Genomic DNA, 16,647 nt, shown 5'->3' on the forward strand with positions numbered 1-16,647 from the left:
TTATGTTTTACTAGTTTTGTGCTGTTCACTGGCTGGTTCAGTTAAAAAAACTAATCATTACCTAATGATTGATCATCATTATCCACTACAGTCGACTGGTAGGAATGATCAGCAGAGTGCTTATCAGCATTTAATCAATTATCAGGTTGTTCCTGAGTCGGTCCTCACTTCATTTACTAATCATTAATGACTCTATGAAATGTGGTTAGGAGTTACTCATTAACTAATGGTTCATTAGCAGTTAGTTCCTCATTTGTTCTCTGGTAACTACAAAGATTTTTGTGTACCTTCTTGTAAAGCGTTACCCAGTGTGAGGCTGACACTGTTGTCACACTGTGTGATGTTCATTGTTGCCATGGACTACAGTTATGAGGTTTCTCAGTAAATACGGTTGAAGTGAAACCCAAGAGTGTCCATCTCTCAGCCAAGTTACAGAAGATGATCGATTTTATGTCCCATCACTGTGCAACTGACACCAACAGTAAAGAACACAGAACAACACCTTCAGTCGTTGAACATATGATCGAAAATCATCGCACAATATCAAAAGTAAAAATATTCAGTGTTGTACTTTCAAACTGAGTGTCTCTTCTGACTGTAAACTAACTTCAGAATATTTCAGCTTGTATTGCAGACAAAGCAGACACAGTACCAAAACCACAGGCAATATCTCTATAGGGTCCCTAAACAACAGTCTCAGCTGCTGCACACTCGTGACCTGTCGACTGCACCCAAGGATGCTTATTCTTATATTAGAATGGATACTCAGTTGTTAAAAATACTTACAGTATAAATTCTCTTTAAATTCCTCTCAGAGGCCAGATTATTGCTCAAACCAGTGGTGTACTGTCTGAAGGTCAGGGGTGAAAAAAAAAAAAACTTCCTGATGCATTTATGAAGAAATATTTCCATTCCTCGGTTTAAGATTAAAATTGTGCCCTTGTAGCTGCATGTATATGTCAGTACAGACTGTACTGGGTCAACTTCATCAGTACAAACGATTACGCCGCAAACTGGGAAGACTTGACCCGTCTTAAGTACCATCCATTTTCACAGAACCTCCTGTACTTTGCTTCAAAATGTTAAAAAGAAAAACACATTTTGAAGATGGTCAAAACATGTGGCTGGGGGACCCATAAAAGTGACATATGTAAGCCCTACATCTTAAACTAGCAAATGTTAGCAAAATACTAGCTAACTAGCTCGCTAATCCACATCAATCATTAGCTAGCCAGCTACTTCTGATAGGTAATGTTTGCAAACCGCTAAAAGCTAGATAATGTACATAAACTGTTAGCTTGCAGTTTGCTAAAATGAGCTAACATAAGATCCTGTATATGCTGTTTTAAAGGTCCTCCTGTCAGTGTCACTCAGTATTATGTATCACTTTACTTTAGGGGACACAACAAGTGAAAGCAATCATAAGATAAAGAGGAACTACTTTATAACTACTCAGTACTATGTATTACTAGTTTTGTGCTGTTCACTGGCTCGATCAACTGTAATCAGAAACCATTCATAAAGATTTAATCATTACCTAATGATTAGATTAATGATCTCTTTATCTGTTCTCTGATAACTCATCATTATCTACTATACTACTATACTACTTTTATTAATTATCAGGTTGTTCCTGATAAGATCTTATATATGTCTTTTTTTAAAGGTTCCCTGTTAATGTTCAGATCAGAGAAGGAACAAAAAGGAGGACAGGATGCATAAAGTAAACAAACAAAAGGTGATTTTAATAAACCAAAGTCAACCAGTCTGTCTGCCTTTCTCACTGTTATTGACATTTATCAATGCTCTGGGAATTTTTTATTTTGTAATTTTGTGCTGTTTTGACTGTGTTTGAGATTCTCAAAGAATCTGCTACAAATAAAGCAGATTTTTAGAATTTTTGTAATTCTGAGGGCCCTATCTTACGCTGATCTAAAGTGCAAGTGGAAAGTGTGAGGCGCAATGGATTTAATTTATTCAAGGTGTGTCCAAATCCACCTTTGCCATCTTGTGCCAGGGGCAGGAGAGATATTTTGCCCTGCCCTTTGCACCACCAGCACAAAGCAAGATACACCTATCAGGTGTGTCCAAGTGCCCTCATTAATTCACAGGCGAGTTTAGATAAACCAATCAGAAAATCAGCTCTCATCACCTTTAAGAGGCAGGTGCACCAGCAGCACAAGCGATGGCAGTATGAATGCGCCGGGCCACACCTTTGTTTTGTCTTCATGTTTAGACCTCCCGCCCACAGCGGCACAGACCCGGTGCAAGTGCATTTGCTATCTTACAGACATGGTAAAAATGGCACTTTCGCTGGTTTTGGTGAGGTTTGTTAGAACGCTCAGAACACAGTGTTTCCGTTCTCCCTGGAACAAGCTGCCTTTGAATTTAATTAATTTAATTATCCAAAAAACAAAAAAAAAAAAAACAAAACTGAATTTTCACTTGATCCATCAATTTCATTGCCTACAAGCATCTCAACATTTATTGCCATATTTTAGAAAAGCTGCAGTGAAATCAGGCATTTTAGGCTGCAACGATCCTAAAAAAAAACACCCTGTGAAGCTCTGGAAGGACTGAGCGATGCCCTGGTCTGTGGTCAGTTGTGTTGTTCATCGTGTGCCGCCAGCTAAACCACATTTACTGACATAAGGACGACAACAGAAAAGCAAAAATACGACACATATCTTTAACGACACATATTTTTAACACTAAACCGTAACACCGAATCACTCAGATCGCTCAGATTTCCTGTTGCCCTTCTTGGCTTTACATCAGTCACTTTAGCACTAAACAGTATATTGCTTCTATTACCACAGACAGAGGAAGAAAGCAAACCTATTTGGGCTGTCATGAAACAACAGCCCATACTTCTTCCACCTGCACTGTGTGGCTATAATAGCCAAACTATCAACAGCTTCACGGTGCAGCACAAATGACTGTCAGCGGGAGAAAGAAAGAAAGAAGGAAAGAGAGCGATTTGAACCATCTCTTATTTTCTCTGCCTTTTAAAAAGAGTGAGCTGCTCCCTCAGCAGATCCTGAGTGCCGAGCGAATCCACTGTACAAAAGATCTCCCGTGGCTGACGGCGTAGGAGTCTGTCTGCAGGCTCACCGCTCCACACAATCACATGAAGTCCTCTCATACATGTTAAGCTCCTTGTTAATTCTCTCATGAACCATTAGATATGAGGTCTTAATGATCAAATAAGCACAGTAGCTCAAATTGCATGTGTGTCAATCTTAACGAATAATAAGTAATTTTCATGGATTTTGAGTTTTTCCATTTGATTAATTTGTTGTAGTTTTATTTTCCTTATTTTTTGTGACTGTTTCCTGACTGATCTTCGTGTAATTTACATCTACATAATATCTTTTTTTAATAATCTTTTTTATTGTTTTTGATAGACACAGTAACATTGGTCCCTTCAGAAAAAGGACAATACATATAACCATATCATCGCCGATCCCTGACCCGCCTCCTCGTCCCACCCCTTCTTGTGTGACAGTACATAATTTCCACAAGAGAAAAAAAGAAAAGAAGAAGAAGAAAGAAAATGGGGGGTGGAGAATTTTAACAACATCCTGGTGGGCAAAGAAAGTAATAACATGAATGCCTTAATATTTTAAAGTGCTGATTAAAGATCATTTACAAAAGAAAAAAAAGAGGGAAAGAAAATCATAAAATAAAATAAATACAGCCAAAAAGAGAAAAAAAAAAGAATATTTTGACATTTCAAAAGTGTTGAAGGTGCAGCATCCTTCAGAGCAGCGCAGAGCAGGGGGTCCTGAGGAGTCGAGAAGAAAACAAAACTCTTCTACACAAAATTGTTTGGACTCGTTTGTTGTTGTTTGGATAATAGTCATACTTAGGGAGCTCGCAATTTTTGGAGGTGGAACGTGGTATAAAAAGTCTGAGAAACACAGGCCCAGAAAAATGTTGAAGACCCCCGTCCTACATACTTGGAAGCAGGGGTGCAACGGATCATAAAAATCACAGTTCGGATTGTATCACAGTTCTGAGTCATGGATCGGATCATGTTTCGGATCAGCAAGAAAAACAACGGTGGGATTAGGATTAAATTATTTTAATAATGCACTTGGCTTTGATCTCTGTCTGTCTGTAGTTATCACCACAGTAATGTAAAAGAATAATGGGTGGCAGGGGGTCTGTACGGGACATTATCATCATTATTAATCATTAATCGAACAAATAACTGAACTACTGAATGATATGAGACAGCTGGACGAGGAAAGCTGTGAAACTGCTGTGCCAAAAGATGTCAGGCTGTTTATTTTAACTGGAGAGGACGAATAATGTCAGAATCCACATATGTTCCATGTGTGATCTTCTCATGTTTGTTTGCGAATATCGACAGAAATAGAATAACAAGCTGTGAAGCAGTGATCTTAAACACAGAGCTAGCTTCTACATAAATATGAGGCGGTGTTTGTGGACGCGCAGATCTTATTCCCACATAACACATCAGGAGATTGGCGGTATAAACAAATTATCCCTGTTCTTCTGTAATCAGTAACACAAGAGACACAAACACATTAGCAGCATCTGATGTAACTCTTCATTGTGGCTTGAATTAATGAAAGCAGCCCTGCAGCACCAATTTGATGTCAAACAGTGTGAATTAGAGTACGTCACGCAGTACATTATATGAGCGCCTACAGTTGCAGGTGGTTTGTTCAGTAAAACGTATCACATCTGCAGCAGACCTGATCAGACCTTCATCTGGACGAGCAACGGCAACCTGACGGCTGAAAGGTGTTTGAGAGGAACGTCCATTTAGCCTGTCAGAAGTTATTTTTTTCCTTTCATAAATGGAGCATTGTCAAAGGTGCTATAATTACAGTTTGTTCGTGATTTACAAAATAATTGTGGCTCACTCTTGGTGCTCTGTAATTTAGAAAAGATTAACCAAAGCTGCCTCACAGAGCACCGTCACTGTGGTGACACTGGCCCATGTTGAAAAGAGAATGAAAACAATAATCTGAGTGAGCTGCCCTCACTGAAAGTTGTTGCAGGCCAGTTGTTTCAGCTTAACATGATATTTTCCAGCATTGTCAGTTATACATAAGAACTGATAAAAGTACAATAAGAAATATCATTTACACAAGTAAGAATGATTTAACTATCAAGCTTTAACACATCCATATGCAGTCATGTAGTCGTGTAACAATAAACCACCAACAAAAAATACTCGACTCAAACCCAAGAAATTACACTGGAATTTCATAAAAAATGTTATTATAGGTGTAAACGGTAGATGACTTCTGGATCAAGCTGTTTTGGACTTTAAGGAAAAGGATCATCACACTAACTCTATGAGCTCATGAGGGCTATTAGGTCACTTCCTCTTCAGTGCAGATACTTGCGATCATCACAAGGTGGTGCTAAAGAACACACAAAGAAACTAAAACACCAATTCCAATACACTGAGAATTTTCACAGAGCAAACTCAGTACGTCCCTGCAACGCTGCGATTGATGAAAATCAAAGTAAATATGCCCGAGCACCAGAACATGCACACTGGACTACTTTATTGTGATAGTGGACCTTTCTAACTAACTTTTGTAATACACCACAGATCCTGCTAAAATGTCAGGAAGGTACAAAGGTATGAAAAAACAGATGCTGCCCAGGCAATTAACACTGACTACTGACAATGCCACTCTGCAATTTCACCCACTAACATCTGCTGTTTTTCTTCAGCAGGAAAGGGTAAAATCAACATTCACTCCTGAGTCAAATGACTCTGCAGTGGTTTTTATTTATCGTCTCCAGCTCTGATGGATACATGACACCTGGGTGGATTTCTGCCCCCTTTCGACAGAGGCAATGAAGGCTTGTTGCCTGTTTTGATCCTTTTTCAAACACATGTCTTGGTTTGACTCGATGTGTTGGGCTGACCCATCGAGTGAGTTTGACCCATCGAGTGAGTTTGCACCTACTAGAATATTTGTATTTAACTAATCTTCAGTTGTACTGCTAATAAATTCTTCACAATAAAAGTCCCCCTTATTTTGCTATTAAAAAGCATCAGGGAAATTTCTGGTTTTCATCAGCAGTAACTTAACACAATTCCTATTCAGCTGAAAGCAAACATGAAAAAATAAGGTGGATACCTGAAAGTACAACAGGAGAGAAACTAAACTTCAAACCACAGAGATTCAGCTAGAAGCTACAGAAGTACTGAGAGCTGAACACAAACACTTTTAAACAGACTCTTTCTCTCTGCTGTCCTACACAGGCATGAATCAAGTCTCGGCTTTCCAGTGCACATCAGAAAAAAGTCAGACAGGCAAATGGGTCAACTGGCAGTGGGAAAAGAGCCAATCACTTGTTTCTAGGAAACCTGACACGCCAGATTGTTTGTTCCACAGAACCATCTCAAAATTCGTCCATAGAAACTGTCTGGAAAAGTGTGAGCACTTTTGAGAAAACCTCTGGTGATTGGATGAACCAACTGTCACATCTAACATCGGCTGACTTCAACCAATCAGATCAGCTCACTGAACTGAAGCTGAAGTCGGCTGGAGGAAGAGCGAAAACTCTTCCATCAATAAAAACCTTCAGTGTCGTTCCTTGCTCTTCTTTCAATGAAGAAATTCTCTCCAGTTCTGACATAATCAATGCTATCATGGTATCTATACTAACCTCTTCAGGAGGTGCTGTTGTTTGAGTCACTTCCATGGACACTTCTCGCTGTCACCACACCTAAAGCCACGCCCGTAGCTGCCAGGACTCCCTCCCTCACACCACCTCTGGTAGCTTGGAGTCTGTTAAATGGATTCTCGTGAATCGCGATCTCGCAAATCCAGCTACCTCGCAAGGTAAATTTCTAGTGAGTTTAAGAGTGCATGTTTTGTTGTAAGTGTTCCTGCAGGGGAGGTGTCTATTTTTCTGTGTTGCTTTTGATTCACTCAGTGATTCATGTTGCAGTTTATTTACATACAAATAGTTGATGTTTGCAATTTATGAAATCTTCCATTTACTTGCCCTGAATGCCGTATTGTGCTGCAGCACAGGATGTGATTCATCTTGCATTTTCACTTTGGCTGAACAAGGAAAAAGACATCTGCTGACAATCACCATGAACTACAAAATAACATCTGAGTTGGTCAAGTATTTTTGTATTCATCATTACTGAACCATATCTGAAATATTCTTACTGAATGCATGCTGCCTACCTTGGAATCTGTTTTGCTGGGGGCTTAAACCATTTTTCGGCTTGCCGTTTTGAAAGCAGCATAACAGAGAGAGAGCTCCATTTTTTTTTAAACAAACCACAAATCCCTTGCATTTAAATGAGAAGTTTTTACACCTTGTGTGTTCCATCTTGAGCTTCAGTTCTCTCACCATCTGCAGCCATGCTGCTTCAAACAAGCTGCAGAATAAACAAAATACTGTTTCACTGAACCCTGTTTTTATGTCGTGCTCATATTTACCTTTCTTCTTAAATTATTCATCACAAACCACACGTGATAACTGCTCACTGAAGTGCATAAAGTCCACAATGAAAAGAAACAGTACACCATTCTTATTAAGTTGAGGCAGATAATTTGTACTTTCGTTTACTCAGAGCTGGTGTTCACACCATCAGTCACGAGTTAAAGTGATCAACATGCACCAATTAAAGATGTGAACCCACTCACCAGTGAAAGTGTTCGCCGTACCTGTTAACACTGTCAACAGACAGGACTCAGGACAGGTGTGATTTTCATTTTTTCCTTTGTTTTCTTAATTCAAGTTTTTAATTATTCAGTAACACTTTACACCCAGTCTCCAGAATTAACAACCCCAATTCCAAAAGAGTTGAGACGCTGTGAAGATATTTAATGTTCAAACTGTTTAACTTTAATGTTTTTTGTAAATAGACACAAATTGTGAATTTTGATGCATGAAATGGGTCTCAAAAGGAGCAACAAAAGACTGGAGAAGTTGTGACATGCTCAAAAACAGCTGTTCCACAGGTGAACTGGTGACAGCATCATGATTGGGTATTAAAGGAGCGTCCTCAAAAGGCTCAGTTGTTCACCAACGTGGATGAGGTGAGGTTCACTGCTTTGTGAAAAACTGCATTCAGAGAATCCAGAGAAATGTCTGCACATAAGACTGAAAACCAACACTGAATGTCTGTGACCTTTGACCCCTCAGGCAGCTCTGCATTAAAAACCCTCATCATTGGATAAAGGATACTTCACGGACTCAGGAACACTTTGGAAAACCATTGTCAGTAAACAGTTTGTCTCTGCATCTACAAATGCAAGTTAAGACTCTACCATGCAAAGAGAAAGACATATATCAACAACATCCAGAAATACTGCAGACTTCTCTGGACCAGAGTTCATCTGAGATGACTGACGCAAAGTGGAAAAGTCTGCTGTGGTCTGACGAGTCCACATTTCAGATTGTTTTCACAAATCATGGACGTCATGTCCTCTGGGCCAAAGAGGAAGAGGACCATCCAGATTGTTACCAGCACTGACTTCAAAAAACAGCAGCTATGACGGTAATGGGGGCGTGTTAGTGACCATGGCATCATGGGTAACTGTCACATCTGTGAAGGCCCCATTAATGCTGAAAGGTACATACAGATTTTGGAGCAACATATGATGCCACCCCTATTCAACTGAATACAGGTCAAAAAATTTGTTGCAGATGATTGCATTCTGTTTTTATTTACATTTTACACAACATTCAACTTTTTCGGAGTTGGGGCTGTAAATGTTAGATGGTGTCGGGTGGTGGTTGGCAGAGTGAAGACTAATGTCTGATTCTTACAAGTGTAAACAACAGTTTGCATTTATGAAGGCCTGAGAGGGATCTCAGCTGATTAACTCCTCATACAGCCATCAGGTATCTGCAGGCTCTAATTCGAGTGTCAGAGTGTAATTATGGACGCAAAATCAAATGTGCTTAGCTTGATTAAATCTAAGCTCATTGCAGAATGACAAGAAAACCCTTCTGTGCTGAAAAGCACACTGAGCTGGTTGGTTGTGACTCTGTATTCTACACAGTCTGCCCAGTTTATTCGTCAGAAATCACCAGGAGTGTTGGAGATGCTCAGAATGCACCAGACACACACAGCTCAATTAAAAAAAAACACTAGAAGATCTCTGCCAGGCAACAGATGGTGAAGCACCTACTGCAGCGCCAGCACAACTGCCAGAAGCAACCAGCAGAGATCTGCAAAGTTTTGAAAAAAGTCTTTTTGTATAATGTAAGTTTTCTAATCTAGATGTATAGTATCATCTCAGTTTTCTTTAAGCTGTATAGAATCGTTTAAGCCTTGTTTTTAGTTGTTGATGATTTCAGGGCCGGCTCTTGCCATTTTGGTGCCTTTGACAAGATTAGGTTAGGGTTAATAATAATAATAATAATAATAATAATAATAATACTATTAACAACTACTACTACAAATAATTGGTTGAACTTATATGCTTCACAGAGTGGTGTAGATGGAGATCAGATGTCTCTTCTTCAGCATCTGAGAGCTTCTGCATGTTTCCTGATTTCATCTGGACAGTAACAGAGTAGATATCTATTGTCTGTAATGACACTGTAAAACAGAACGCTCAAATTAATTATTTGTAGTAAGTAGTGAAAACTTAACTTATGTTTAGAGATTCTACTGAAGGCTGGGCCATTTCTTTATGAAATAAATCTGAAAGTATTTTTCTCCCTCTTGACATAAACTTTTGTCCATAAACCTGTCTAACAATCTGGACGTGGGCTGGCAGTGAGTTTCCTCAAACCAGAAAATGAGGAGGGGAGGAAGGGCACCTAACAGCAACTTTTAATAAATTATTTTTTTAATTTTTCCGTTGAGGGCGAGCAGCACCCACCAGAAGCTGTCGTCCTAAGCGACCGCCTATATGACCTATTCCACGAGTCAGCAACCTTTATAATCCAAACAGCCATTTTTGGCCACTGTCAAAATTTAGAGGAAAAGGCACCAAGCCACAGATGTAGGCTACGATGCACATTTTAGTTGACTAGATATTAAAATTTTATTTTAAATTTGGTGTATACACTACATATTTTTACAGTTGGTAAATGTAAGAATCACTTTACACTAAAAAAAATTTGAAACGACTCAAAATTTTAAGGCAATATACTGCAATCGTTTTTTGATTTTTGAGCCCAACTATCTAAAGAAGAAAAGTAAATGGGCTGAAATTGTAGTTGTATATTGTTGCCTCAAAATTCTGAATTGTCTCAATTTTTTTCCTGGACCTACAACAATGATGAATGAAAATTAAAATGTTAAAAAGAATAACTGTCATTTATATCTGTATATATATATATATATATATATATATATATATATATATATATATATATATATATATATATATATATATATATATATATTTTTTTTTTTTTTTTTTTTTTTTTTACTAAAGCCACAGGGAGCCTCTGGAGAGGAGCTGAAGAGCTTCATGTGGCTCCAGAGCTGCAGGTTGCAGACCCCCCCTGCTTGTGCCTTCAGCCAGCCCTGGTCAGTGTTAAACACAGGACTCAATAAAAATTTTTTTTAGGGTTTTTCCAAAAATTGTGAGTTACCACAACTATGAGAGGTCCTTCATCTTACAGTCAAAAATGTGTACAAAAAATAAGCTGTCACCCCGGCTGCATACAGCAAAGAGTTTGAAAAGAAGTTAGAGGCACTTCCATCCAACCTTCACACTCACAGTGAGAGAGAGCTTTTCACCTTTTTTTTCCCATCAGACATCAATTTAATGCCGGTGAGGTTTATCTTTTCACAGCTCAGGATAATATAGGAACCAGTGTCCATTTGCTGATGATAATTTTTTCAGAGCTGGTAAGAGCCATGAAACTTGTTTTGCTGTCACTTCCAAGCATATTTTCACTGCGTACGCCTCAAGGTATTTAAGGTTTTCAATTAGCGTTTCTTTGATGTTACCAAAATGACAGTATCTTCTATCAGCATTTACTCGAGCGCTGAGGAGGAAACATGATGTAGGAGAGCCTCATCACACTAACAGCGGATGTAATTAAGGTGTATCCAGAATATGTGTTGTGAAACCGGATATTTCATGGCGGTGTGACAGACTATTTGGTCATAATTATGTGTGGATCATTAATGAGATCATCAGGGAAACTGACAGTTTACGCAGCCAGTTAAAGACTGAAAGAAGCTCTTGTCTCATCCTGAGTTTGGTGATATTGCACATTATCAGATGCACGCGGTCAAATGATGGTTCTCTGCAGTTAAAAACACAAGTTTGCTAAACTACATAGAAGTCTTTATTGTGTTTATCATGTGATGTGTGATACTTTAAGGGGTGTGTGAGAAGCAGAAAAATGTTTTGAAAATCTTTTGTTTTATTTTATTTTATTTGCTCTGATTAGGTCTGTTGTTTGATTTTGAATCAGAAGCCATATGTTGTTGTTATAACTTCTGTTAAGTGTATGAAATGTTATGCACAGAATTAACTATCTGTAGAATTAACTGTAGTACCTTTTTTCACAATATCCCTGTACATGACCACACTGCAGTGTGCGTCCATGTGTGCACGTACATGTGACACATTTAGTGGTGACGTGTGCCAGAAAACAGGCTCTCCTGAAAGTCCAACCCTGAACACAGCTAACAGATGCTATGTGATGTTGCTAAATTAAGATTCAGATAAGGTTATCATGTGCATAATAAATGAAAAAAATGTAAATGCACTGTCAAAAACTGTGAAAAGCTTATCCAGGTCTGTGTCTGAGTCTGTGTGACACTGATGAACACTTTGTAAGAGACGAAAACTGCAGCCTCTCTCTCTGTGTGTGTGTGTGTGTGTGTGTGTGTGTGTGTGTGTGTGTTTGAAGTGCTATCCTACATTTGTGTTGTTTTTGCAATAATTTGAAAAAGTTCACAGATAAAATGCTTTTGGGCTGTTAAACACTGTCGTACAGTCTGGGAAAATGTTTAGTTTTACTTTTTTGGAGTTTTATTTGTTTTGTCAAAAAATGGTAAAATGTCATTAAATGCACATTAACAGTGTTTGTAGGATTATGGTAAATTACATAACAATAATATTTGTTATAAAAATTGATAAATAAATAAACAACAACAACTGTTCAAACATAGATCATATAATAAACAGGATTACACCCTATGTCATATCCAGTCTGAGGCACCAAGTCGCTATTGGACTGCAGTATTAATTTTAGCACAGTGGCTACATATTACTCTTTTAAAACAAACAAACAAAAATCACTGAAAAACACCTGGACCTTTAAACAAGGTCCTCTTGTATTGAAAGTGGCTCAGAAAATGCTTCTGATTACAGGTCTCTACAGGTCCATTAGGTTCACAGAATCAGAGACTTGATCCTGAACCCAAACTGGGCCTCGTCCAACTTATTCAGTATTCCGTCTAATCAGGTTTGGTTGACTTGTTTCTGCTGTGGGTCTGAGGTCTTGATACTCAAGAGGACCCAAGTGGACTTACTATCGATCATACAAGCAGGCAAGAGAGAGTAAACTGTGAGTTCATGAAAAAATGATGTGACTTACTCTTTTTGACTGTGAGCGCTGGTTAATCAGTGGTGCATCACACTGCAGGCCGTGTTGATGCTGGTCTGGCTGTACACTGTAAAAAAAAAAGAATAAAAAGAAAGTCGAGACGATTTGAAATTTCAGTTGACAGGTATCTTTAGTTCTTGCTGAAGTAGCTAGCTGCTGGTAGTTAGCCTGCACTGTGCCTGCGTTTGAGGTCCCTGTCCAGGCAGAGTCTGATGCATGTAGGCTAACTGAGCTAACTAGCCATTAGTGGTGAGAGTAGCAAACCACTAACACAAGTAAAGTTCTGTCCATCAGGAAACTTTGTGAATCACAGGACGTTTGAGGCAGAGGACATCAAAAAGCAAGTCAGAAAACATTTCATCTATAAAATATGATCCAGTTTAATAAAAATCAGTGAAAATTTTAAAACGTTGTGTGCTTGTGTGCAGTAATCAGTCCCCAGAAACACTCTGATCTAGCTGCCTCTATTATTTTTCCAGTCTATTTTTGTCTCCTGGTCTGATGAGCAGTAAATTAATCATATTCAGTTCCCCATACTGCTGTTTTCTATGCTAAAATGGTGCTCAGAAGTACAGAGTATTGTAGTCTTGCAAAGCCAGGCCTATCTCTGATCTAACTAACCAGCTAGCGGCTAATGTGGCTATCTGCTAACAACAAGTAAAACTTTGTCCATAAGGTAAATTCCTGAAAGTTGAGGCAGAGCAGCCGGAGGACGTCACAGGGAAGATGGGAAGACCGGAAAATATTTTCTGCATGCAATATAGTATTAGTATAGTAATACAAATCAGCTAAATGCTAAAGTTAGCCTAGTGTTAATGTGCTGTTGATGTTAGCTGCTGCAGCCAACTGCATAACATTACTCCAAGAAAGCTGTGAAGTTTTGTAAGCAGTATTAATTACACCAACTAGAATGGTGAGTGTAAATGAGCAGACTGTACATATCTTTCTTGGAAAAGTAAAAAAAACAACAACCCAGTGGCAACATATAAGCTAAACACTAACATTAGCTTAGTGTCTAAATGCTACTGATTTTCTGCCGGCTCTCAGTTTATAATGCTACCTGCTGCAGCCAAAGTGGAATGGTGAATGTATAAATAAATGCGTTAGTGTTAGCGTGTAGGTTTTCACTGCACTGTCTTATGTCAGTTCCAAAATTTGGGGGCCTTGAACGATACCAGAAAGCGAGGAGTAAAATGGCACATGTACAAATGAGTGGCTTTTCATCTTTAAACTAGTAACTAGAGGGTGTTGCAAAAGGTATTCCTGAAAGCCTGAATCAATATACACAGCACACACACACACACACACACGCACACGCACACGCACACGCACACGCACACATCTTGTTTCATAATAAATGAAATAAAAAATATCCTAAAAACACAGGTGCTACTCAACCAGATTCTTTCTTCATATTGAGGTCAAAAAGTAAACAAAGCAGGAGGTAGAGGAAGAAAAAAAAAGCTTGTTCAACTCTCAAACACCTCCACGCAATCTCAGTGCAACATTTATGGCTGTGGTCAAACCAGATAAAACAGAAAGAGGCAATAATCAGCCCATCTGACGAATCCCGTCAGTGCACTTCCATAACTATAATAATAACTCATGTCAAAGGTGGACAGGTAGGCCTGAAAGCAATGATTCACTAATGGCTATTTAAAACAGAGAACAGTGGGATACAGAGGCTCTGCTCACATTTATCTCTGCATGAGGTGTACCGGCAATAATTGCATCAGAAACTTAACGTTATGTGTGTGTGTGCTGTTAAAGATGAATGATTCCACCTTGAGAACATGTGGTTGTAGGGATGTATTATTAGAAACCTCCAACACAACAAGCCTCTTGCTTGTTGCTGCTGCATTTGTCAGACAGGTATGATGACATATGAGTAATGTAGCAATGGAGATGTTGTGCAAAGTCCTGCACCAACTTCAAAAATGTGTCAAAACTGAGATGTAGTTCATTAAAGCAGAGGTGTTCTATGATCTGTTCTGTTTGTGCTGCTGTTTTTACATGAATTTTAAAAAAGAGTTTGGGCCTCATGCAAGAAGAACTCCTACAAACTGATTTGTTCTTCAGTGGTTTGTGCGACTGATTTAGGAGACCTTGATGAACAGTTCTGAACAGTGTTGTAGTCATTCCAGCACTAGAACTTGCCCTCCAACATGCAAATGTTCCACCAACACAAGTTCCCCCTCAACATTATTTGCAGCAGCACCGTCGCTGCATCCTGGACTGAATGGTACCCGAGAAGTTTGTTACTGGTTAAAAGAAATGCAAATACGGCCAGGTGTTTTTTCCCTAATAGCAGAGTGTGTATGTGTGGAGGCAGACCTTCCTCCAGAACTGAGCGTTGTGGAGAGACGTCTGGCTATGTGAAAATAGCAATCAAACCATTCTGGAGTTTAGGTATGAGGATATGTCGCATTAGCAACATGCTAACGCCAAATTAAACAGAAAACCTACAAAATAACCACTAAAGCAACATAAAACATGGCAAAATTGACAGGTTTCAACGGATCACCGGCGGTCTGCTGGTAACATCTGAGCTCCATCATTGAGGTTGTTCTGTAACAGCAACAGCAAACAGTTTGTTCTTACGATGTGGTGGTGTATTACACTGCAGGCTTCATCCATAGTTTACAGCTGTTTAATTATCCTGAAGGAAACACAGCTGGTATTTCATCCATTTTTTATGTGCTTTTTCAGATGTTTGAATGAACGTTGTTCTGATTCCTGCAATGTGACCATTCATTGTATTTGTTTGGGAGGTGCTGACCCAACCTGCCGCTGTGGGATTAGCTGAAGTTCTGCTCCACGGCAGCGCTTTCGATCTCCATGCTAATCAGCAGGCTTCTCCGTTTTCCAATTCCTTTGCTGCTGGATGGCCTTTTGTACACCTACACGGCAATCTCCCCCAGGTATTAGGGTGGACTGAAAGAAGCATAACATTTACATACTATGTGCACTGAGGCTGGAGAATTACTCACCAATTATGTAACAATGGGCTGTGCATAAGTAAGATATCAAACAGTTAAAAAATATTGCTCCTCCCTGGATAAAGTGCTACCCATCCAGGTCTCATAGGACTTTGATCAAAGAGCAGGCAACCCTGTGCTCCAGTTTGTATTGTGATGTCCAAAGTGATTTATCTTTTCTGTTATAAAGTGCATCAGCTGCTCTGTGTTGTGGTATACAAAAGATTCAAGGATTTAGATTAAGTCAGAGATGCAGCAGTGATAGCAGCCTGCATCTGTATCCTGGTCACTGCCACTCAAACTCAGACATAAGCTATGATGCCCTTCAGATAAAAAGAAGTGAAAAGACTCACAGGTGTTGATCTCTACCTGTCACTCTGCTGCAATGTAATTATGGATCACATATCATATGTGTATTCTCTCTTGAGGAAAATGTGATTCACTGTTCCTTGTTTATGTCCTGTAAGCACAAACTCTTCACTGTTGTTTTTCATCTAACATACTTTCAGTGGTGGAATGTAACTAAGTACATTTAAACAAGTGCCGTATTTAAGTAAAAATTCAATGTACTTGTACTATTTCCACTTCAGTATTTCCATTTTAGGCAAGCCAGGTATTTAGCACAATTGAACAACAAGGCAACTGACCCTTCACTAAGCACCGTCCACCTTAGTTACTGCATTTATTCAGTTTACAGTGATAATGGCAGCAGATTTAACATGAAAATTGTGAGTAATTCTTGAAACGTGAAGTGTTCACATGTTTTTTATCACCACAAACTCTTAATCCCAGGTGGCTGTTAATCTCTTGTCCTTTATTCACTCTTCAGAAGTTTTTAGTTTCTTTATTGCTTCAGTCTTAAATGCACATTAATGTCTCCACTAGGGGAAGCATCACCACTTGAGATGCTCTAAAATACGCTGGAAGGTTACCATAACAGAAGAAAAGACATGTGAAAGAGGTCCTCAGTAAAATAGTGATTAGACAGTTGAATTAAGTTGGATTTGTGGCAGGATGAATTCTTCCTTTATGAATGGAAGAATGAAATATCCCAACAACTACTGGATGGATGTTAGACATTCAGGTTTCCCAAAACATGAATTATATCCTGGTT

General features: G+C 38.9%; 1 long non-coding RNA gene across 1 annotated transcript in view; it reads right to left on the bottom strand.

Annotated features, from left to right (window-relative positions):
- Positions 1–16,647, bottom strand: part of LOC146323329 (uncharacterized) — a 38,214-nt gene that overhangs the window by 7,206 nt on the left and 14,361 nt on the right. The window contains exon 2 of the long non-coding RNA XR_014771280.1: positions 12,547–12,622. This is a non-coding gene — a long non-coding RNA (uncharacterized LOC146323329). The remainder of the gene's footprint in view (positions 1–12,546; positions 12,623–16,647) is intronic.

Source organism: Lutjanus erythropterus, chromosome 8 (genome assembly GCF_056507025.1).
Source record: "Lutjanus erythropterus isolate fLutEry1 chromosome 8, fLutEry1.hap2, whole genome shotgun sequence".
Classification (NCBI taxonomy): Eukaryota; Metazoa; Chordata; class Actinopteri; order Lutjaniformes; family Lutjanidae; genus Lutjanus; species Lutjanus erythropterus.